This window comes from Pteropus medius, unplaced genomic scaffold (genome assembly GCF_902729225.1).
Source record: "Pteropus medius unplaced genomic scaffold, Ma_sr-lr_union100, whole genome shotgun sequence".
Lineage (NCBI taxonomy): Eukaryota > Metazoa > Chordata > Mammalia > Chiroptera > Pteropodidae > Pteropus > Pteropus medius.
Window position 1 is genome coordinate 14,128,686 of NW_024344370.1, and position 23,361 is coordinate 14,152,046.

At 41.7% G+C, this 23,361-nt stretch overlaps 1 pseudogene; it reads right to left on the reverse strand.

Moving 5' to 3' along the window:
* Window positions 1–5,028: 5,028 nt before the first annotated feature.
* On the reverse strand, window positions 5,029–5,147 carry LOC120608352 (uncharacterized; annotated as a pseudogene).
* Between the last annotated feature and the right edge of the window lie 18,214 nt (window positions 5,148–23,361).

A 23,361-nucleotide genomic window follows, 5' to 3' on the forward strand; every position in this document is an offset into this window, starting at 1 on the left:
TTGAAATGTGGTATCCTCTAACAAGGAGGTTATAGTGTCAGCCAGTATGCCACCAACTATTTGTTTGGCAATTCTACTGTGATTTAGGGCAGTAGGGGAAAATACATGATCTAGTCGATTACATTGTCGTTCAGCAAATATTTCCTCTTTCCTACACCTTCTCCCAACCCATGGGAAGAGTGTACTTTCCCACCCATGTTGGGCTTGGCCATGTGACCTACACTGGTCACTGAAATATTGGCAGATACAACATGAGCAAAGCTTTAATTGTGCCTGCAGAGTTTGGCTCCACCATGTAAGGAACACGTCTCCGTAGCTTCTTTAGCCTAGGTCCCAGAATGAGAGGCACAAAGAGCGGACATGACTCTGACCCGCAGCTTAGGGCCACAGCTAGTTGGGTTCGGCTAAGCCTAACAGAGCCACAATTCAGATGCATGAATGAGAAATAAATATGTGTTATTTAAGTCACTGAGGTTGTTGGAATTGCTAGGCAGCAATATTATAGAAATAGCTGATTAATCCACATGAGAAATATAGATTGAAAATTCACAAATGTAGTTTGACATTTTAAATACCATCTTATAGTCATAAGTTCATAGGCACTATCTACCTGTGAATTAGGAACAGATCAGTTCACTGAAGCCCCAGTTCACAGCCACTGTCTTTCTTCTGGGAGCCATACTTTGGAACTAATCATTGAAGAAGAGAAAACCAACTGATTATCCATCTCTTTTTTTCTTTTATATTGGACATATCCACCATGATTACTGCTATACCTACAGACTCGTTTAGGAGAAAAAGTAGCCTCTGGTGAGGGGGCAGAGTAAGGCGGCCACATTTGAAGTCACATACATATAACCCAGCCTCTCCTAGCTACATCTGAAACATCTGGCAGACACCCGACCTAAGAGCAGCTAACTTATAGGCTGGCCTGAAAAAAGTGATGAGCCCAGCCACTCAAATCCCTCCAAAATTTGAACTAGAAAGTACAGAAACTTACAGGGTTGGATAAGTAGAGACGCAGAGAAAGAGCAGAAACAGAGATGAAGTGCAGTCTTCTTAAGGCATAAGTAGACGGCTGTAGAGTGAAGATTCGGAGCCCATGGCAGACACCTTAGAGAAGGTGCAAAGACATGGTGGCCTAAAAGGGAAAGCTGCAGAGGCAGGGAGAACAGAAAGGGACAACAGGCTTCAGAGTAATATTATCTCCTGTGGTAAAATGAGCACCACCAACACTTTTGCAGTCACAGAGGATATTCTGAAAGTGATAAAAACAAATGAGGTTATTAATATGCCCCATTTTGAAAACTGTTCCATCATTCTTAAAAGCAAAGTGAGTCATTTGTTTTTCTCACTATCCCTGGACAATAAAAAAAAGTTCTAATGGTTCCATTGTACATCCTTATTCTCCAAACCCAAAACAAAGTCAGGAGTCTCTGTATGTCCTTATTCTACAAACCTAACAGGAAGTCAGGGGGCTCTAACAGTTATGGGGGCCATAATCATGACTGTGGTACACGAGTATATGATGCCCTCTCCCTGGTCCACAAGATGTGGGCAGTGATAGGACCCCTCCACGGACATTGGGGCTGGCACCTAGGCCTAGACATTTAAAACCCAGGGAATTATCACTCCAGCGTGTTTATGTATAAAATGAGAATTTATTTATAATAACAAAAGCTGGTTGATTCTCTCATCAAACATAAGTAGGTAACTAAAATAATACAAAGCGGCCTAAGAAACGTAATTTTCTAAATATAAAAAGGCTTGGATGGACCTCAACGGCATTATGTTGAATGAAAAAAAGCCAGTTTCAGGTGGTCATTTTGGATGTGGGCTGGCCTGGGAAGAAGGTGTGGCCTCCAGTGAGGCGCCTCTCTTCAGCCAAGGCAGCGCCTGAGAGGGGTGACAGCAGGTGTCCTCCTGCTGCACCCCCAACAGCTAGGGAAATAGTCTTCCAGTCCCGAAGGGGGATCCGAGTGGCACATCGTAGCTCCACCACTGTCCACTCCTCGTAATACCTGGATTCGCTTCTTCATAAAGTTTTGAGGCTCCTCCAAAATTCTGATGGACCTCTTTTTGGACAAACTAGTCTCTGTTGTTTCAGCTGGGACTGATTCTTACCTTCCCCATTCCTATGACCCTATCTGGATGTCCTTCACCTTCAGTTGCTTTATCTTCACTCTGCTGGTCTCAGTGGCTTATCTGATGGTGTGACTCAGACAGACCCTTGTTTCTGAGAGAGCAGAGTCCCTGGTTACCATGCCCTTTCTCAACCAGGATGGCTGCACCTGTGCTTTTACCAAAAAAATTGGGCATGGGAGTATCAAGAGGTACCCAAATGAGTCACCTAGATGTCAATTATCTTGATGATCTGGGTCAATTATTTCTGCTCAAATAGTGGTTCCTTTTCTTCCCAGTTGGTCTCTTGGGAGAAAGAGTGTAAAATGCCCAGGCAGTAGCAATAGTTCGATGGAACTCTTGCTGTGTCCCCTAGGGGAAGGGTTCCCCTTCTGGGAACCAGAACTACTAACCCACAGAGCCCAGAGTTGCAGGGATGGGAAACACAAAGTCTCTCAGTGCGTCACTGGGAGTCATGTTACATGAAACCTTTCCTCTTTCCATCCCTTGGTTCCTGGACCAATGTATTCAATCTATTGGGGACATGGCATTATAGAAAGGTTGCTAATTTAAAGCACACATTGTGTCCTGGAGGGCGGCACCCCATCTTTGCAAGGTAGCACCTCCAAATTGGCCTTTTAGCTGTCCCTTCAAAAGATCATTCCATCACTCTATCAAACTAACTGCTCCTGGGTTACATGGCATTTGATATGGCTAATGGATCCCAGTCATGTGCCCACTCACAGAAACTTTGCTGTAAAGTGGTGGCTTACTCTTTAAATCTCGGGAATGAAGAGTTGTCTTAGACTCTGTGGGCAGGAAAGGCAAACTCATATCCAAATCCCTATCTATTATTGACTAAATGAAGCACAGCCCCTTTCAGTATGGCAGGGGTCCAATGTAATTAACCTGCTATTAAATGACTCATTGACTTCCTTGAGGGATGGTGCCATATGAAGGACTTATCCTTGGTCACAGTTGCTAGCAGGTTGAACATTTGACAGCAGCATTGATAGGATCAGCCTTTGTATGTGGAAGGCATGCCGTTGGTACCATACATAGTCTCCATCCCTACCAAGATTTCTTTATTCATGCGTCCATTGTGTGACATGTCTGCTTTGTTTAACCTTCTCAGTCATTTTTAAGAGGCAAAGCCTCAGGGTGTAAATACTATATAAATCCCACTTAGCTATTGATAAGTTACTTAGCGTCACAGTGTGGTGAATGTACCTGATCTTACTCTTTTTTGAGTCTTGGAGTTTCTGCTCAACTCCTGCCTTTCCATCTACATCACCGACTTCTCTCTGACCTTTCTGGAATAATTTCCATTTCTGAAGCAAACTGCATTTTACATAAAGCATAAATGTGCTCCAGTTCCCTTTCTTACACCTCTAAATCCTCTCTTGCAGCTGGTGTCCCTCTGTCTTTTATATTGGAAGCATTTGATGTCACTATTCCTCAGCTATTTTCAATTACCCTGTCACTTCCCTTTCCCCATCCTCCAAGGCTTTCTGGGTGTGAATGATTTAGCAGGATTCAGTAATCAGATATTTAAAGGGGCTGGCTTCTTTTGAAACAAGACCATTTTTTTTTTTTCTACACAAGATTAACCCAGTTAACACCGTGATGTGAGTTATATACAGCCTCGTTCCCATGGTGACTATGCCAGGCGATGATCTATCAGTGTTGGGAGCAGACAGGTGTGAAGGGAGCATTCTATTCAAGTTATTTAACCATTTTCTTCATTTGTAAAATAGAGAAATAATAGGAGGTAATAGGATTGCTGTGGAAATTATGTCAATAGACATAAAACACTACAAGGGTTCCTGACAATGGTGAGTGCCTTAAGGAGAATTTTGATCAGAGCCATGATGTTCACTGAGCATGTGCAGAACACATCCATGGAAACGGACAACGACAGGAAAATGCCTCCTTGAAAATAAATGTTCCTCACTTGGGAAGGACGAATCCCAAATAGAAACCATCTCTTGTTCATAGGCAAAACGGAAAGAATGATTTAAGTTTTGTAGAGAGAATTTCTTTAAAGGCTGAGCTGATTTAATTATTAAAGATGTATGTAGTGAGTAGGCAAGATAATATCAAGGAGTTCTAAATTATTTACACTTTATTGCTCTCAGCCTGTGGGCGTCTGACATGCCTTGTCTTCTATTGGGGGATTCTGAAGAGTGTTCTTGGCCCAGAATATTTTCTGATAATACATCTCCCTAAGAAGGTCTTGAAGCGTCTTACTCATTTAAAATAATCAGTTTTTTGAATTCCCTATCATAAAGATTCTGCTTTTAGGAATATCTTCTTTCTGGTTGCAGACTGTAGCTGAAGAGATGTTTCCAAGGAACATGTTAGTTTTGAATGTACAATCGACTCTCTATCATTTCTGGACATCTTGATATAATGGTAAAAACAATATTAGGAAGGTCTCACCTTCCAGATGCAGCTTGCTGCTATTTCTGCTTATGTCATCTCCTGGTTCCTTGGAGTTCCAAAGGGTCCAAACATGCTCGTGTATTGTATTACGTTAAAGTTAAGCAACTATTGTATCATGCCTACACAGCTCCTGGGCCAGATGCATGTAAACAGGAAGGGGACTGAGAAGTTCCCATGGCACCAAGCTGCCCAGTATGAGAAGGGGGAGAATATTTGGTGAACGGCTATGAGAAGAATGTTGACAAGGCATGAGGGCTCACTGACTGGGCAGGGACTTTTTCTCCTTTTTAACTGCAAGTAAGGAATCAGAGGCATAAAAGTTCTGTGCTAATTAATTGTGGGTATCTTTTGAGCATCCCAGATTTCATCCTTGCTCTGCCACTTTCATGATGAATAATTACGGGGTCCCAGAAAAGGTCAGGTGTCTAGAATAGGTTCTAATGTATCCATTATTTTTTTTAATGCCTACAGCACCTGGTACTCCTAGGTGGTCTCCCATCCAAGTACTAACCAGGCCCGACCTTGCTTAGCTTCTGAGATCAGATGAGATCGGGCACGTTCAGGGTGGCATGGCCTCCATTATTTTTTACCTCAAAATATTCCCAAGACTCCAGAGCCCTGGCTGTAGAAAATAGCCTACAATTAGGGTTCGGGGTGGATGTAGGATGGTTGGGGCAGCGGGGCAGGAAGCAGGAGGGTTATACCAGATTTCTCTTTGACCACTATATCCTGATAAAGAGGCTTCTATCTAGGAATCCCGATGTCAGTATTCTTACCTAGATTGACAACTTTTGGATTAAGGAAAAAAGTAGGAAAAAACTAAGATGACCAATCGCCTTAATCAGGGACTATCCATAGCCTTTATTTATTTCCTTTATTTATTTTCTTTATGTAACCTTACGCTCATCTTTGGGTGTCTAACTTCTTGACATTTTGACCGACTGCAAGCGGGCTGATCGATTCTAATGGGGTCTTCAGATGATTAGAAGATATAAAAGGAAGGGTCAAACATTCTCAGCGCCAACCCTCGGGTATGCCTGGTAAGGCCCTGTCAATCCAAACACCATCTTTCTCCCCTTCAGGGGTTTGAACAGCCAGGCAGTCCACAGAGAAGCTCCGCTTGGGGAGGTCTCAGCAATGCTCTTAGAGGTGATACATCTATTCCCTGGAATGGGTTGGGGACCAGAAGCTGTAAGCAAGACAATGGACTGAGAAGCTCCGACTGAGTTAGTTCATACATCTCAACTGCAATCCTTTGTTTGACATTAATTTCCAGACTCTCAGGGAGATCCTTATTTAAATGAATGAATTCAAAAGAACATCCCCATATTAATTAGTATGGATCGTTTTTACTGTTTCTTTAAATGAGTGGATGCTCTCACTGCCCTCATTCCCACCCGCCCCCAAACCCCTGTGGGGGCGATGATCTGGTCCTGCCATTTACCACCCATTTGCCCTGTCCTCTCCTCATTTGGCCTGCATCTCTGAACGCTTTCCAGATCCTCTGTATTTCTTTTCACGAGACTTTTGAGCATGGCTAATTCTACATTCTGGACAGCTCCTGACCTGTTGCTGTTGCTTTTTACCGGAACTCTGGGTGTGGCCTGGCCATGATACAGGCTCCCTTGGCCAACAAGCTAGCTGGCCCTTAATGTGACTGAGGCCCTTAATGCCTTTTCATTCTTAAGCCTTGGTTACCCTTCCTCTCAGAGACCTCAAGAGGGCCTCAGTATCTTTGCCCTCATGCTATGACGGTTTATTAGATCTGCAGAGGTGCTTTCTTGCCAAATCCCCACCTTTTCCCTTCTCTCCCATATTAGGAAGGACCCTTATTTTATTCAGAAAGAGGCCTCCTGGATACTTTCCTTTCCTTTTTCCCTTACCTTATTTCTATCCACAGCAGCCTTGAAGTTTATCTCCAAGTATGTGGGTGTGAGTCCAAGGAGGGACAGGTCTTTGGGGGAATGGGCCCACAAGAGCCAGGACTGATGACCACCATTCCTTGCTTAATTAGTGTGGCCCCAGAATAAGGGGCTTGAGCAGGTGAAGAACATGAGGCAGGAGTGCAGTCCCCTTCCCTGGCTTGTTTCAGTCGCACCGACACACTGCAGACCTGCATCCCATTGATACCCAGGGCAGCATCCTCTTCCCAGACACCAAAAGGAAATAAAATAGCTCTCCTTCATTGCTGGTAACCATAATGGCTAAAATATGCCGGCTGCTTATTATGCATTAAGCTTGGTATAGCAATTATTTTACGTAATCCTTGCTCTGAAAAAATTCTGAAGTAGTGCTATTATTGTCCCCATTTTACAGATGAGGATACTGAAGTGACAGAGCTCTGCTAGAAATTCAGCTCTGAGCCAAGAGCTGGAATGCTTTCCTAGCCTCAAGCTGAAACCAGTTTGTCCTGTTCTGTGACTGCCCTGCCAGACTCTCCTTAGTTGTCAGATTATTTGGGAAGCTGCATCAGCTCTTTTAAGTAGAGGGGACACTGAGTAAATTGACATTGACAGACACTGTCAACATAGCAGTGTGTTCTGCCCCATCAGGCTCGTTCTCCATGTGAAAGCTCCGGCTCCCTGTCGCTTTGGGCCATTGTCTGGTCTCCCTCATGTGCATACTGCAAGGTAGTCATCCTGCGTGACTACTTATTTGGTGTGGCTTGCTTGGGTTCAGTTTTGAGTGTTTATTTATTTATTTTCCCAGACAGAATCAAATTCAGCCTTTCTGCCCCATCCCATTTTGAAGCACTACTGTTCTCTTCTCTGTAAGTGATTGACCATCTGGGGCTAAACCTGTCTGGGGCCATGTCTCATTTTCACTCCCCTACGGCACCTGTCCTCTATACTTTCGAAGGCCCCTTGGGCACATTCCCTCTTCCTACAAGATTACAACTGTGTACTTTCTGTTGCCTCTCCTAGACCAGCAGTGTCTGGAACACAGGGGACAGCAAATAAATGTTTGTTGAATGGATGAATGAATGAATGAAGCTTTTAGTATGTGGAATCGTGGCAGTCTGACGGAACTGCTATTATGATCCCCTTGAAAAGGAGCTTCACGCTTCATTTCAGGATAAAAGTATTGTGGCAACTACATTGTTATGACTTTTCTCTCTTTCTATAGCTTCCGGTTTATCTCAGTCCTCTCTCACACCTGCCAAACAGAAGCTCATACACTTATACTCACCAACTAGCTAGGTAAGAGGTAGCCCAGTTAGTACTCCAGCCCACCATTTCCATTTGAGAGCTTTGAAGTAAGCTGAACTTTGTCCTTTTGTTTTGTTACAGTCATTGTGACATCATCATATTCATCTCAGCAGTCGGGTGAGGCACTGCATCAGATACTGTATTCTTACAAGGATACGAAACTTCAATTTTTAAGTCTGGAGGGGAGAATAAGGCTTTATCAAGGCTGCCTGGAAAATTGTGTTCTTTATAAACCCACCTGCCTTATCATTGAGAAGAATGTAATCTTCCCTGAGAGAGGCTTTTAAAGATTTCTCTGTTAATATTTGCTTCATCATTTCGGAAAGTCTTTAGCCAGGCCTGATCAGACGGATATTTCTGGCTGGGTACAAATTCCATTTTCAGAATATTGCTTGGCTCCCTGTTCCTTTCCTCTCCATGCTATCCACCCCCTAGCCTGACTCATCTCTTCTAGAACCTTCTCTGCCCTCCAAACCACTGAGAGTTATTTACTGAGTGCGTTTCCCAGCCAGCTCCTGGATGCTGGCTAGAAAGACCAATTTACAGGAACAAAATGTCCCCAAGTTATCACTGGGTCACAGTCCAAAATTCATTTCGGGATAAGCTATTGGAATTAACAATGTTTTTTTCTTATAGAAACAATGCGGGGTGGTGGGGATTCAGTATATTCCTCTGAAGCCATTTTATCTATAATGAAGCTTAATTGTAATGCAAATGAGGGATATAGGAGCAGAATATCTCTGTGATACAGAAGACAGGGACTGGGATAGGAAGAGAAATAGGAAGAGAAGGGGGATTTCCCCTACCCTTCCCACTTTATTAAAGCAGTTCTAATCCTAAACCACAGTTTATAATAAGTAGGTCTTATACATGAAAGCTCTTGTGGCCTTAGAGCCAGAAATGATTGGAGTTCAGAGTCTGACCCATGTTAAACAAACTTATACCAGCTTGATGTACCAACCAGAATGGCAGGTCCTCATCAACATTGCTGGGTATTGAGCCCCGTGGATAAGCATGTTCCTGCTTTTCCTCCTTGGAAAAGGGAAGCTGCGAGGGAAGCTGGAGAGTGATCAGAAAGCTGTGTGGTAGGCCTCACTTAAATCAGGGCGTCAACCGTTAAAAATGGGACAGGACATCTTTAGGCCCCATTATTCTCTTCTCCGGCCATAGCATGCATAATCAGGACTCAGGGCTTCCTTCTTTCAATCTCCCTTTCCTAGACTTTCTGGCCCTTTGCTAGATAACATTTTTATTCTAACTGTGGTGATTTCTTCAATCAATTGAAAGCCAAAATTGGTCGGCTTGGGAGCCATTATGACTCTTTAAAATTTCTATAATATCATTCACTCTGTTCTGGTCCAACATATGCAGATTTCATAGTTTAACTAGCAGGAAGCAATTTAATTTCTTTGTTATTAGGGATCACTTCAATTTGAGTTTCCATTCCTTCTCCCACAATCATGTTCCAACTATAGCTTCAACTATATAGATAGTGCCACTATTTTGTGTGTATGTATAAGAGGGAGAGGGGAGAGTAGAATCAATATATCTTATTCCATAAAATCCTCAAAATTCAAAAATATTTGCTGTCTTAATTCCTTTTCATTTATTTTTATGTATTTATTTATTATTAAGTTTATTGGGGGTAACAGTGATTAATACAATTATATAATTTTCAGGTGTACTTTATAGTTTGACATTTATATATTCTATTGTGTGATTACCGCCCAAAGTCCAGTTTCCTTCAGCTACCATATATTTGATCCCCTTTACCCACTTCACCATCCCCCTACCCCACTATATTTGAACATCCCCTTTACTCCCAACTACTCCTCCCTTCCTCCCCCACCCCCTACCTTCCAGTTCAAATCCTTTTCAGAAGTGGCAATAATATAGTGTAAAAAATACATGAGCAAATATAAAGTCACTTGTTAACTTTCATCCTTAATGAAAACTCCCTTTCCCTTAGAGCAAATGATCTCGGCTAGATGTTAGAAAAGAAGTAGACAGAGCTAATTTATACTAATGTGTGAATGACTAGCTAACGCCTCTAATAACATCCTGGAAGTTTTTCTTTTAGTTTCAGGTGTACAACATAGTGATTAGACATTTATATAACTTACAAAGTGATCGCCTCAATAAATCCAGTACCCACCTGATACCATGCATAGTTATTACAATATTATTGACTATATTCCCTATGCTGTACTTTACATCTCCATGAGCTTTTTGTCTTTTAAAAAGAAGGTATACAGTGATATATATGCATCTTTAACTAGCAGAATTTCAGGAAATATAAGCAGCTATTTCACAGAGCAGAAAGTTCAGAGAGTGTTGTGGGCAAGATTTAAGGTTCAGTCTGGTCTTTTGTTCTGGAGTTCAGCTTCCCTCAGTAGGTTATGACATCTTTTCTTTCGGAACACCAGCCTTAGAGATTTTACAGGGCTCCAAAGTTTATCACAAAACATCCTATGGCTGTACTATCAGGACCTCTAGTAATTGCTGTGAGAGAGGAGCCAGGCTGCTCAGGGGAGAGTGAAGCTAGTTGTGGGCACGTTTGTACAATGAGAGACCCCTCTACTAGCTTATCTTGACCTTTCCTCCATTTCTGTTGTTCACATTTCTCATCTCTTTCCAAATGCCCCATTTCATTTCATATTTTTGGTATTGCTTTTTAAAATGAGCTTGGCGCCTTGACAATTCAAGCATTTCCCTTGCACATTACTGAAATCGTTCATGTTTTATTTCTTCTCCTACCTTTTCCCTATTTCATCTAGCCTTGATTCCCGGGATCCCACTGTATCAAGATCTTCCTGTTTCCTAGCAACTCAGTTTGAGGTTGATTTTGCTGGGTTAGTCTCCCCCACCCCCCACCTTCACTAGCTTCTGAATTTCTCCCTCAAGCTTAGAAGAACTCTTCTACCAGCTGTGTGAATCCCTAAGACATGCTTTGCCCACAGGTCCCCACCCCCATACTGACGATCATTGCCCGATACTCAAAGAGGCCCCCAGGGGCTGCTCTTGACCAATAGAGAGATGAATCGAACAGTATCTCTATTGAACGATTTGACAACATCATGTGCCCCGTAGCCATGGCTAAACTAATCCCCAGCTCTGCATCTGAATTAGGAATAATGGTCCTTAACCTGGATAGGGCTGGGAAATTATATAGGTTTTTGTTTTTTGTTTCTTAAATCTTAACACTGATTTACAGCACAAGCACGCTGCTTGTGAGAGCTGTGGCCAGAGTGACCTTCGAGGCCTCCTGTTATCCTTTTGTTCTATGGAGCTTGGCCTCAAACAAAGCAAACCAGATGGGGCCCCCAATGCTAGGGACCATGGAGTATAATTGGGGCTGTGTCTCACAAGGAACCTTGCTATCCTTTTTCAGAGGACAACTGATATTCCCTCATAACTACTCGACTGCATTAAAGAGATTCTTTGTCATTAGTTTTGAAGAATCCCAGTGACCTAAACATGTAATGAATTGGCTCCATGAATATGTAAAAAATCATATTATTTCTGTCTGAAAGTTTACGAAACTAATATTGTCAGTACTAAAAAGTTAAAAATGTTTCCATATGTGTGGTCACTCTCATCAGATCAGTTTGTAGAATCAGACAATTATCGAGTAAATACCTCCTATGAGCATGGCACTCTGCTTGGCCTCAGGGACACTGCAGTAAGAAAGGTCCACATCTGCTCTCATGGATCTTACATTGATCTTCAAGGGAAAAAAATCTTGATACTGATTTTTGAAATGCAGAAGGTGGAGCTTTCCCAGTGCTCATGCCCTCTAAAATCTATTATGAGTATATATTTGGATTATCATTTTATTTCTCCTACCATATTTTAAACTCCTTGAGGGCATGCATTGTTTCATTTTGGTGACTTTCCTTAGAGTCCTCTGCTATGCTTTCTTAATGCTTGGCTCATAGCTTTATTATCTTCTTTCTCCCACGGGTGCAATGGCTGATGCATACTGAGTATTTATTGAATGTCACATCTCTAGCATTCATGATCTCATTTACCCAAACGACAAACCTTAAAAGGAGGCTGTCAATATGGACTCCATTTAACATTGCTCTTACCTCGGTTTACATGGCCCAACGTGACCTGGCCCCAGCCTCAGCTCCTCTGACCTCCTTCTTCTTTCCTTGCTCACAGCTCTTGGCCACCCTGGGCCTTCCTCTTGATTGGCCACACCAGGCATGCTCCCACCTCAATGCCTCGCCCTCCTCTCTGCCTGAAACGCTCTTCTCCCAGACTGTCGTACGAGTCCTCTGCCAACTCATCCAGGTCTCTGCCCGATGCTGCCTCTTCAGAGAGATAGTCTCTGACCTAACACAGTGACCTCCTCTGTTTACTATCCTCTCACCTTGCTTTATTGTTCTTCATAGCACTTATTATTACCTGACATGTATCTCTTGTTTCGATTTTAATATGTTTGTTAATATCTGAATGCCAGATTCACTTGGGAGGGATTTTGTCTGTCTAGTCCAGAGCTAGATTCCTTGTATCTAGCCTGTGCTGGGCACAAAGTGGGTCCTCAATCAATATTTCTTAAATAAATAAATTTCCATTTATAGATGAGGAAGCTTCGAAAGATTAAGGGACCTATCCAAGGCCACACAGCTAGGAAATGCCAAAGATGGGATTCGAGCTACCACCCTCTGATGCCAAAGCCCACATTCTTAACCACTCTGTGTATATCTTTTATTCTTCTCCACTAAGCTCTTAGATTCTCCATGACAAGGACTGTTCATTTTATATCTTGTAGCCTAAATGCTTAAAGAGCTGACACATGAAGGGAATTTTATAAATGTCAGATGAAAAATATGTGGTTGGCTAATGGATGAAGACTTGAACAGGCAGAGAGACATGTTTCCAATGAGGACACAGTATAGACAAAGGCATAGAGGCCTAAAGAACATATTAGGAATAGAGAAGTCCCATTTAGCAGAGTTAAAATGCCTGTGTAAGTGGCTAGCTTATCACCAGGGGCAGCTGAAGCCACGTAAAAAAGTCTGGTGATAAGTAGCAGTTGGAGTCACTGTCCCATAACTTGCCTCACAATGCACATGCATGTCTAAATATCTGAAAAGTTGTGCTTATCTTCCAAAGACTTCATTATGATGAGATGGAGCTATGGTAAAAATGTGCTTGTCTTTAAAACAAAGACAGATGGCAAATTAATAGCACTATACAATGGCCACAGGATTTAACACTGGTCCTGAATGTCTACCAGACAACAGATGCAGTGTTAAAGTTTACCGAGAGAGGATTTGACCTAAAAGATCCCAATGAATTGGAAGCGTCTGGCAACAACAACAACAAAAGATTTACTTTGTTACTTAAATGCAGAACTCTGGACTCTCAAGGGTAAATAAAGGTTTGGTAGAAAGCCATGATGGAAATGGAGCAGGGAGACAAAGACCAAGTGCAGAGATGGGACCATTGTTTGTTCAACTCACCTCTTCTAAGTTTCTTCTCTAGAAGAGATGCCCATGGGAACTTCTCTAGAGGAGCTGCCTGCCGAACACATGTAGAGAAATGGATCTGTGTGGCACAAGCGGCAGACGTGGCAACCATGTAGGTACCCTACCTATCTCCCTTCAAGAGAAGCTGCAGTGGGGGGAGTGGTTCATGGGCAGCCTCCCGCTGTGCAGTGTGGATCTAATGTAGCGTTCATGCTGAGGCCTTGCTCTCTGTGGGTTGCTCCTACCCAGTGGCCAAGCACATAAGGAGAGTAGAGCCGGGCCATACTTGCCCAGTGTGGAACTCCTCCAACGGGCCATCTTGGCACTGGGGCCCCCTGTTGGCCTGGCTGAGACTTTATCAGAGTTTCGCTGAAGTCTAAACTTCCTCCTGCCCAGTTCTCCTTGCTCCCCTCTACTGGCTCAGCTATCACTCCTGCAAAGGGAGTCTGAAGGCTTGCCCTGCCCACTCCTGCACCCCATCTCCTGTACCCTTCACAAACCTTTCCCTTCTGCATGTTTTATTCTGGGTGGCATGTGCGTGTTGGAGGACCCAAAGTGTCACATGGAGCCTCAGAATGGTAAATAAAATGTCTCTACTAAAATGAAAGTAAAAAAATAAACCCATTCACTACTGAATGGAGAAGTGATTGGGCAGAGCTTTCAGATATCCACTTTCTGGACATTTTCAGAAATGTGAGGAAACAAGAATACCTGTCAAGGAGAAAACCTTTAGTCCAAAGCTATTTTTAAGTGCCTCCATACTTCCAATTTGTATTAACTTATATGAAAGCTTTTAGACTTGTCAGATCAAATTCTCGTCCTCTGCCACGATATGAAAGTTTCTCTGCTGAATGGCCAAGGACAATAATTGAACTCGTGATCTTGAATCTTGACTGGATGAGAATTGGCTCAAATCTCTCTCTCCAGCCTCTGTGGGATCGCCAAGGGCAGCACTCCTCTTGACTTAAAGAGAAAGTCGTGAGAAAGCATAAACGCGTTGCACTTTACAGCTCGTCTTGCTGGACTGTGGAACACTTCTTACCCATCTTCTTGTTTCCAATTGTGCACCCACCAGGTGAAGGAGAGTCTCTGCCAGCACAATGTGTTTCGTTTGTGTTTTTGTTTTTAGCAATTGGATGACTTGCCACTTCTACTCCATTATGTGCTTAAAAGTAAGATATAATCGTAAGCTGAGTTATTGAAACTAGAGAGGCCAAACCAAAAAGTGGTACCCTTGCCTTTGGTGGAAGAAATATAAACAAGGCCATACGGAAAATGATCGAGAAAAAACCGAGGCTAAAAACAGGTTAGAAAGAGAAGAGGGCTCTAGCTCTGTGATTGTAAGCGGCAGCAAGTGCTCTGCCTACGAGGCCATATTCTTCTGTCTGTGTCTTTTGAATAGTTGGCTTGAAGCCTACTGAAAAAATTGAACCACTTTCATTTTTCTCCTCACAAATCAATAAATGAAAAAAGAAAATATCTATGACTCAGTAGAATCAAATCCTCTATCAAAACCTTAGTCATTCCATGAATGGATTAAAATGGCCTTCATTACAATAATAATAGCTGCAATGGCTGAGCATGTTCAATATGTCAGAAGCTTTCCATAAGCTGCTCCCATCCTGCAGGACACTGCAAGGTCAGTATAATTTCCCCTGCTGTACAGAGGAGATCACTGAGACACAGAAATGTCAGACAACTTTTCCGGGTCACCCAGCTTAGAAGAGGAGGAGTCCAGGCAGGACTGTGTGGCTTTAAAGGTAGTCCATCTGCTCACCTTCTCTTCTTCAAGTGAGAGAAGGAGGGAGGAGGGGCAGGGAGAGGCTGCGGCAAGATTGTTTTCAGAGCAAGGGCAGACCCTTGTAATGGAAAGAAATCAAACTGTGCAGGATGAGTTTTGTAATAGTTGGAAAGAATGAGAGGCACACTGATAATTGCGGGGGTACTGTAAGATCTGGGGAATAGTTTTGGTGGGGAGCATTTAAAGAACAAGCAGATAATTTGATCTCTTCTGAATTCCTGTGTACTTCATCTGAGCACATCATCTGGGCCATATTATGACTCAATAGATATTTTGAACCAATAAATTCTTGTCCTCTGCCACGATAGCATTGGCTTTTTGCCTTATACTGTGTGCTTTAAATCTCCCCTCCTGGACAGTAAGTGACTTAATATCAATAGCCTCTTGCTATTGATTTATATAGCACTTTATGGTCAGATTTTGTATACATCATTTTACTCAGAGCAATTCTATGAGATTTAAAAGGTGGGCATTCTAATCTTCATTTTGAGGACTTTGAGGCTCAGAAGGTTAAGTGATTTGCCCAAAGTCATGTACCAAGCAATGGAGAAAGTACGAACTTGAATTAAGGATTTCTAACTTCACATCTGTTTTCTTTCAAACGTGCAGAGTCCTGTAACTGAAAAGTCACCCTTCTGATTCATCATTACGTTTTAACACAGCCAAGCACTATACCTCACTCATGATGTCTCATAAATATCTGTTGGATCATTTTTAAGAACGAATGACTGATGGAGAAAAGGAATGAATGAAACTCCATAAAATGGCCTAATGAGATCTGCATTTGGGCAATCTGACTTTCAGGTCTGAATTGGAAGTGTTCTAGAAAATTCTTCTGTCTTCTCACATGTCACTTAAATAAATGTCCTCCTAGATGTCCTCAAATGAGATAGTTTTACAGTACTTTCTAGTTGAAAAATGTTTGTGTTTGGTCCTTCAGAGGCTATAAATCTCTCTAATCAGCGCCTAATAGTTTTGGGGATGACTCTGAGCAAGTGTCCCATTAATTGAAAGAAAAATGTTGTCCTCTGCCATAGAGATTTCTCATTATGTCTCACTGAGTTCTAAACAGAGCCCTGTTTGGAATTCTTTTATGAACATTGTAATTACACTACATCCTATGGTGTTGGGAAATAAAGCTCACGATTAGCGTCTCTGTCATGCGTGGGAAGCGATCCGTGCTAAATAGGAGTTGGGCCAGATGGGTCTTGCTAAGACCTTCCCTCGGCCCCCTTCAGTTCCATTAAATTAAGTTGTCCCTGTGTGTGTGCAAAAAACATAAATCCATCTTTTGCTTCTCTATGTATGAAAGAAACACACCCACTTCCATTAGTTAAAAGTCAAGTGCTTCTGTTTATAGTGATTGTGTAGAAGAGATGGTTATGCCAAAGAATCCCAGAGAAGCAGAGCCCAGTGAGGTGCCACGGGCTTCATTCAGCAAGCTGGGCTGCAGGAGGAGCTCAGTCACAAACCAGTCTGTCCTTGTCCTGGTAGGTAAGGGACAGCATCCCAGCAAACCCAGGTCTCCATTTCCTCACTGCAAAGTGGCCCCGTCCTGGGAACATGGCTGTTAATGTCCACGGCTGCATAGAATACAAGGCTCTGCCTGATGAGCTAGGGCCGCTGGGCTTGCCGGTCACAGGTAGCAGCGTACCCTTTGTCTTGGGTCCACTTTCCTCCTAACTGTGACAGTTGTTTCTGATTTTCCTTTTCACTTTAACTCCTACATTCCCTGCCCCTACCCCTGAATACACACACATACTCAGGGTCTTTTCAGGGACTCAATGCTCTCTTACTCCTATTCTTTTTCTACCTGCAGTTATTCCTAAGTCATGTATCAATCATTTACACCTTAGTAAAGAGTTTAGTTAATGTTTTATATGTTTGTATCTATATAGTATATGCAGTATATACTCCATCTATACAGTATATATGTATTTATATATGAAAAAATACATATATAAAATAAGCATAATTCCTCATTACAGAAGAAAAAGTTTTGTGCTGTGTCTGATTAGAGAATTTTTCAGACTTCCTTCTTATATATCAACATTTTTTTCTGTCATAAATGTCATAATAGACAACTGGGGGAAACTTTTAAAAAGTAAAGGAATTTCACCTACAATCCTTCCCTTAGAATTGACCACTGTAAATATTTTGGTGTATTTTTCCTTCTCTTTTCTACTTATAAAATTACGAAATATTTTTTGCTTAGAAAAAAATATACAGAATAATGTAATATTCATATGTACATACCCAGCTCAAGGAAAACACACTAGATAAATAATTTCCTTCCTTCATCACCAGAGCTACTAGTATCATGTTTACTGTGTTTAGCATTACATGCACTTCTTTATCCTTTGCTACAATGTATATATCTATAAACAAAATATGCTATTGTTTACATACTCTAAGTTTCAAATAAGTGGTGTTATACCACACCTTGCTTTTCTTTTACTCTTCTGCAACCTGTGTTTTTGCTCAAATTATGTTTTTTGAGGTATAACTGTGTGGATACATATAGATCTGGTCCCTTTACTTTAACTGCTGTGTAATATTCTACTGTATGAATAAATATACCACAATTTATTACATATTCTCCTGGTGATGGACATTTAGAACATTTTCGAGTGTGTTGCTATTATATTTAGTGTGCCAACGAACGTGTGTGTCATGCCTCCCAGCACACATGTGCCAGGGTTCTCCAGGGCATAAAACCTGGTTCCATTAACTGTGGCCTGAGGTTGATAATAGAGACAAACATGGAAGCTGTGCCCAACCCCCGCGGAAGGGAGGAGGCAGTGCTTAAGGAAGGAGGGGCGGTAGTGCAGTGACACCCCAAAATTGTCTTCTGATTTTCAGAATTCATATAGCCCAGGCAGTAGATGAGTGATTGTAAGGCTTTAAAAAATAACCTATAACAGAATAGATATGAAAGTAGTTAGGAAAAAAAATTATGATTTAAGTGTAGGAACTTGAATAAGGCATCTCTGCTTTTCATAGAATATTTTAGTTATTAAGTAGGTTTTGTTCCAATTTAAAGTACTTTACTTATTTTTTTTAAAGAAAAGTTAGGGTTATGGTTTGACAAACCAACTATTTATGTTTGAGCTTCAGCATACTGGTACAGTCTGTCCATGCTTTTGATCTATGGTGTGGTTTGAGTTTTTCTGCCAAAATTTGGGAAGAATGAATCTTAAAGACAGGTTAGTAAAAAAACATTTTAGTAAAAAAAGTTTAAATACATAAATAAGGGCTATGCTGCATCCCCCCCGCCCCACCTCCTCTCAAGCCGGAGGTGGGGTCCTGCTTTTGGGAAATCAAGTTGCCACTTTTAAAATGATCAGAACACCTCTATTTAATAACACTTGTGCAATGTTTATGGGAAGCCACAGAAGAATCCTATTCTAGTGGCATTTGGAGTGGTTAGCGTGGTGGTTGGGAAGCTGTCAAAAAGTCACATTTAGTCTTTAGCAAATACAAAGTTTAATATTATTTGATGCAAAATATTCATTTTTTTTCTTATAACATTCTGGAATGGGCTGGGAAGGTTGGAAGGAAGAGCGAGTGCTCGGTGGGAGCCACTGAGGGCATCTTTTTTATTCATGCCTATTATTAAAGCATCTCCATTGAAATTGTGCCCCTTCTTCTCTCTCTGTTCTCTTCTGATTATTTGATTATTTCCACTTATGAATATAATTGCTATGTAATTATAACCATTATATTTTTTCTATTCTTTATTTTTCACTGATCATAAGCAATTTAAAAATGTTTCTATAAAAGTCTTCCCTTTTCTTCTTTAAAGTTGTGTAATGTTTCATCTTATAAATACAGCATGAGTTTATTTGACCTTATCACTGAACATTTTCCAATATTTTCCGTTAAATATCTTTTTAAATGCAGTTTTTTTCTTCCTTTTTTTCCTTCTATTGAGTAGTTATTTTGGGACCATATCCCAAGATCAGGATTAATAGGTCATAGAATGTGAAAACTGTTTTGGTTTTGTCACATAACAATTTTAGGACTTCTAAAAAATGAGAACAAACTTGTAGTTGTGGAGGTGATTCTTTGTAAGAGAAAACAAAATACAACGTTACATTTTCAAGAAGAGAAACGCAGGGTAGGAGAGCTATTGAAAGAGATAGTAGGCTGACGAATAACTTTAAGGGTGCTTTACAAACAGGATATAAATAGCCCTAAAACCTATGAGGTAAGGCCAGAAAGGGCATTGGAAAGGAGAATTCTTCACTTTTTAAAAGGAGATTGTGCATTGTTGAGTCTAATCTGTGAAAAAGCTCGTTGTCTCTCCCATTAACTTCAGGGCATCCAATGGACTTGTTCCATAAATCAGCTCACTGGCCATGAAGTTTCACTACTGGTGCTTCTTGGTACTTCAGCCCTCAGACACTTTCTGTTTATGTTTAATCATCTGGATGTGCCCTGGGTGGAGAAGACGAACAAAATGGAAAGGTAAACCAATTTCTTGCATGAGAAAACGGAAAGACTTAACAACATAAAGATGTCATTTCCCCCTAAGTTAACCTTTATGTTAATACCTGAAAACAATACTTCAAGAAGAAAAAATTGGAAGCAATTAGCTGATACTAAGGTTGCTTGGGAACACTAACAAGCATGACTAGGCCAGAATTTCAGAAAAAGGAGAGAGGTTGGGGGACATGCCTTCTGGATTTTCTGCCATCTCAGTTCTTTCTCTCTCCCAGCTCGGTCACACCACAGCCCGAGGTGAACTACAGTCACTGTTTGTCTTCATCAAGTCAGCACCAAAGTGTTTTTGTTTGTTTGTTTTTTAGCACCAAAGTTTTGAGGAGACAGAAGTGACTGTGAACAGAGCAGGAGAGGCCAAATATACAATGATGATTTAGTTCTAAAGAACACTGGAGAGACAATAAATTAAAAGATTTAAGAAGACACACGTAAATAAAGGTATGTGGAAACAGGGATTCTCATATGTGGCTGGTAGGTATTTATCCTCTGATACACGTATATGAAATATTATATATACGAGGATCTTTCTTCTTGAAAATCTATCTTCTAATCCTTGAAAATGTCATTCCTTTCCTCACCTTTGAACCCAGATGGTCTTCGAAAGCTTCTAATTTTCCAAATTTCTCCATTTTTAGGAGCAGTGGGGCCTTTGTGGGGGAACAGGGTGCAGGAAGCCATTTTCTCACGTGTATATTTGTAAACATACATTTTCCAAGTTATTATGTGGAGTGGTCAAAGTCCTAGTTTGCCCAGAGACTCCTGGTGTGTGGCTACTATCACAGTATAATTATTAACAACTCCTCTTATAGATGTCCTGATTTGGATGATGAACTATATGATCACCCTTTTTATAAGGCCAGGACCACTTGTATTTTAGTGTAGGAGGATAATAACTGTGCCCAGATGACCTTGCATTCCTCTATAAGACCAGGAAGCAAGTCTCCCACAACCCAAACTACCTCAGCATGAACTTGCCTGAGGTTGACTCAAAGGCTTTTTGAGATGTGGGCCTGAGTTAGCCTTGAGTCCTAATAAACAAGATAGGATCCCTGAGTGTTCCATCAAACGTGCCCCCTTTAAGCTGCCACTTATCTAACTGGAACAGAGTGAGGTGTGAGTGTGTGTGTGTGTGTGTGTGTGTAATTGTGTGGTATGCATGCGGTATGAGTGGGTATGGTAGAAACTTAAGAAGTAAGTGGAAATACAGAGACATGTTCTTTATTATTAGAATTGCCTCCTCCATCTGTTTGTAATAAAATGAGGAAAAGGAGGGGGAGGAGGAGGAGAGAGAGAGAGAGAGAGAGAGAGAGAGAGAAAAGAGAGATTGATTGATTTAAAGCCACCAGTGACTCCAAGGTCCTCTCTTCCCAGTCCCCAGGCACACACTTAGTGAGAGATTCTGATAGGAAGCCTGTTTTGAAAGAGGCAGCCTGTCTCAGAGCTGCTGTAGGAGCCCCTGTGATGTTACAGTTTCTATAGAGATGAGTCTCTTTCCTTGGAAAGCTAGGTAAGCAGGATACAAAACCCTAGCAACCATGGTTGAAGGCTTTTAATATGAGACTTTTCTGTACTTGAATTCAAAAGGCCCCGCCCTAGGAAAGCAGCTTTGTGGCAGGCAGGAAAAGGCGGGCTAGTTTGCCTGGGGGCTGAGAATTTGGAAATAAGATTTGAAGGCTGTTGGTGGTAGAGCATAGGGAGATGGAGGAAGAAAGTTTGCTGCTTGCTGTGCCGTGCTGGCTGGTTACAGCCAGAAGTCTTCCAGCCTCTCCTATGGGAGCCCACTACCACTGCCAATTAATCCATGAAATGATAATACCCCTAGGGACAAAAGAAAACCGTGATTGCCTTAGCAACCTCATCATGGCCTTCCCTTTCATTTGGCAAATTCCAGGCACTTCAGGCAGTGAGAGATCAAGAGCTCAGGGGGCACAAATCTGAGAACTCTGCAACACCACAAACCTGCTTACTTGGCACAAAGTAAATGCTCCATTTAGCTGACATTTAGTTCCTGCCTCTTCCCGTCAAATCAGCACAAACATCATTTAAGGAAAATCTTCCTTCTTAGTAAGTGATTGTATTTGGCTGCATGTAAACAGACCCAACTGAGGAGTTCAACTAAACAGGTTATTTTTCACCTAAGAAGTCCAGACGTGGGCAGCTTACGGGGCTGCCAGCTCCACAGTGTCATCTATGTCCTAGCTGCTTCTGTCCCTGCTTGGCTGTTCTTGAAATGTCACTCCATGGTATAATAAGATAGCTATTCCGCCTCCAGTTATCATTCCGGGCAGGACAAAGAAGAAGCACAAATTAAGAAGGAAGGGGTGGTGCCCACGTCAAGAAGCAAACCTGCTCCTAGCAGATTTCTAGCTCTGTTTCACTGGCCAGAACTGGGTCATGTGGCTCAAAACCCCAGGGAGGCTAGGATATGTGGTTTTTAATCTCAGCAAATCACCACCATGAATAAAACGGTGGCTGTATTTAAGGTCAAAGCAAATAACTAGTGGCATCTGCTACACCTTCCCCAATCATCTGTCCATACTACCACCTCCAGGTTGGCTTATCCTTTCCTGCTACATGACTTCATGTAATGGCGTGCTGAAAAATGTTTCCAACCAGACCTCTGGGTCAGAAAATGGCACTGGTTAGTAGTGACTGCTAATTTCTGTGGTATAAATACGTCCATCATGGCAAATTTCAAGCCACCAACATGATGTCACCGAATACGGAATCGAGAAGAAATACACAGCAATGCATCATTCTGATGTGAAACTAAGAGCAAGATGGAACCTGCAGCCTCATTTTCAGGCTGTGAGGGAACTCAATTTATCACAATGACATCAGGCAGAGTCTAAGACTTGATTACTAAAAACATTTATTATTGAGCTCCTTTAGCACTTTCAGGGGATGGAGATCTCTAAAAAGAAGAACAGACTTAGTTCCAGGTCCTGATGCACAGCAAATGAAGTTCACACTTCTTGTGAAGGGGCCGTTACCCAAGGTGGGGGTCCCAGCATGCATGGGATCCTCTAGGAAACTTCTGCCGGACATCAACTTGTAGTGCTTTAGGAAGGATACAATGCTTGGTTTTCACAGGTTACCAGGCAGTGCTGTCTCCCTCTAGTGGCAGGAACCTGAATTGCAGGCCCAGTGCCTTGAAAGGACTTACCAGCCAAAGGAAGTTGTCTTGTAAATTCAAATATTACAATAACTTACATTTTTATAGGACTTGCAATTTTAAAAGTTCTATCACATATACACTCTTTTTTGATTCTGTGGGAAAACAGCTGGCATTTCATTTTGCAGGGGAGGATACTAAAGATAAATTATTTATTCGAGACCATATTGCTATTAGTGAACTCAGGTCCCCTGACTTTAAAGTCTCTTTCTACCTCATTAATCTTCTTTCTTCTTTCGGACATAGAAATAAGCTTGTTCTGTGCCCTGACCAGGTCTGGGATGTACCTACAATGTGAAAATGAGTATGATTGTCCCTTGTCCAATCACTTTAATACCCCTGTCCTAATTAACAGTTCAGGAAAAAGTGGCTTTGCAGGGAAATGCTTTAACCTAAATAGTGAAAATTTTAGGTAGTATTAAAGACAAGTCGAGAAAAGTTTTCCAACTTGGGAGATCGAAGCCTATTCCTCTTCTGAGCAGGATTAAAGTTGGAAGGAAACTAAAGTTCCAAAGTCCAGAAAGTACTTCTGTCCTTGAAATGACTCTCCTGTCTTTGGGCTGATGTGTATTAGTCCTTTATAAGGTGAAATGGCTTTTATTTTGCAATCGGGGCTAAGGCTTA